The following is a 2,141-nucleotide window of genomic DNA, read 5'->3' as shown; positions in this document are numbered from 1 at the left end:
ACAAGTCTTTTGCTTCAAAGCCAAGTGATTTCTTTAATCTTGGCATTAAAAACCTGATTATAAGATGGAAAAGCATCATCGATAAGAATGGAGACGATTTCATTTAATACATATTTTGTTTTGATATATAACTTGTTCGGATTTTTTCATCTAAAAAAGCGACATTAATTTCTTGACGACCTAATATATCGGCATATATTTAACTATTAAATCTAAATTACAATTTAACTCAGTTTTAGGATATTTTAAATTGTGATACGTAACATAATAAATTGGGGCTCGTGTCCGAGATTTGATTCACAGACAAAATTCAATCTAAATTAAAATTCATATCATAATTCAATATATGTCTGTCAGTGCCAACAATATTTGATCATATCTGATTATCAAGATTTTCTTGAATCACCCTCCCTCGAACAATTAGTAAGGTATAACAAAAATGAATTGCTAGAAATCGCCAAAGTTTTAGAACTATAAGTTAAAAGATCGATGAGAAAAAACAAACTAAAAAAGCATATTATCAAAATACTAGTCGATGATGATTTGTTGCCTGAGGAAGCATTAGGGGAATACTGTACACTGCATACACAGCGTATGACTGGTACCGACTTAGTTAGCGAAATCTGTCACAACTATCGCTTTTAAAACAATTAACTTTTAACACTCTAGTTATGAAAATTATATATTAAATCACTAAATAAACTAATAATAACTCTTAAACTAAATAGTCTTGTTTATCCAATAATCATGTAAATAGTATGTTTTACAGTCAATGAATGATAAACATATTCTAACATTGAGAGGAAGTATTTAATAGTTGACACTTTTCATGAAAAAAAAATCGCTTATTTACATAAAAAGTTATAGGTGGTAGAACTTTATATTTTAATAAAAGCATGAAATAGTTCATATACAGGTGCGAGTTCCACGGAGAAGTAAGAGTTCATTTCAGCTAGTGAGTTATGAATGTTTAAGTAATTGTATTTAGCGCTTTCTTGTAAATTAATGTACTGAAAAAAATCATAATGCTACATATATAATGCAACCGGTTATTGTACCCATAGATATAAATAACACTAGATTGGAAGGCACGTGATTTTTCGGCATGCGCAAGCGCCCAATATTCTAGGTGTTGAACTTTCAATGCCTGTCAGTCGAACTGACATTGACAAGGCGATTTCACCTCACAACTTATGGCCGTTTTCCATATAAACTAGACGTTTGGATAATTTTGTAATTTGATTTTTAAAAAATTGTCAAGCAAAGAGGATCTAAACCCGATTTTAACTTGGAAATTAATGCAAAAATCGTTCACAAAACACACATATCTGGCCTGTCATATGAAGAATTAGATTGTAGGTCGGAGGTTATCTTAAGATTAAAATTTGTTCATTTCCCACGGCGTTTATTATATGTCACAGATTTATTTGAGAATTTGTGGTAAAAATTGATACAGATGATTGAAATATATATATTATATACATACACAACATGAAGTCCAAAAGAAGAAAAAAATCATTACACCTACTATCAGAATTACTCGTCCTCCGGGCAGGTATAGCTGCTATTTCCTAGTGGCTAGTGAACCTGCGGCCTTTTCTGGAATTATCCGGCAGTTCTACAATAATGTACTCATACTTAATATTTAATAATGTTCATTATCCATGAAAAACAAGAATTTTATTGAAATTTTGGTTTTAAAATGAGCTGTCATCACATCATTACATCACAGAGTAGATTTTGTTGAAGTATTTCTTTGTAGACACAGTTATCAATCAAAAGTGCCTTGCTTTTCTGTTGCAACACTCATGAGATTTTCACTATGCAAAAACAAATTAATTTTGTAAAGTTTTTTTTTTACTTGAAACTTACTCTTTTTTTTGTAATATTTATAGGTTAAATCTGAAACATCGTTTTTGGAAATTTCGATTATTGTATTTATTGCTGTTACGTATTAGAATTTCAAATAGTCCGAAGCCAAGTTAACTGATAATTTAAATTTAGTAGATAAATTGTACTTTGGATTTAGTATTTAAGTATATGCCGATATTTTAGACAATTTACGATATTTGCCAAAAACGATGATACACATCGTTTTTGTTTTTAATACAAATACGTTTTAATATACACACAACAGTACA

The sequence above is a fragment of the Limulus polyphemus genome, unplaced genomic scaffold, assembly GCF_000517525.1.
Source record: "Limulus polyphemus unplaced genomic scaffold, Limulus_polyphemus-2.1.2 Scaffold1329, whole genome shotgun sequence".
Lineage (NCBI taxonomy): Eukaryota > Metazoa > Arthropoda > Merostomata > Xiphosura > Limulidae > Limulus > Limulus polyphemus.
Note: the sequence above shows the minus strand (reverse complement) of the source record.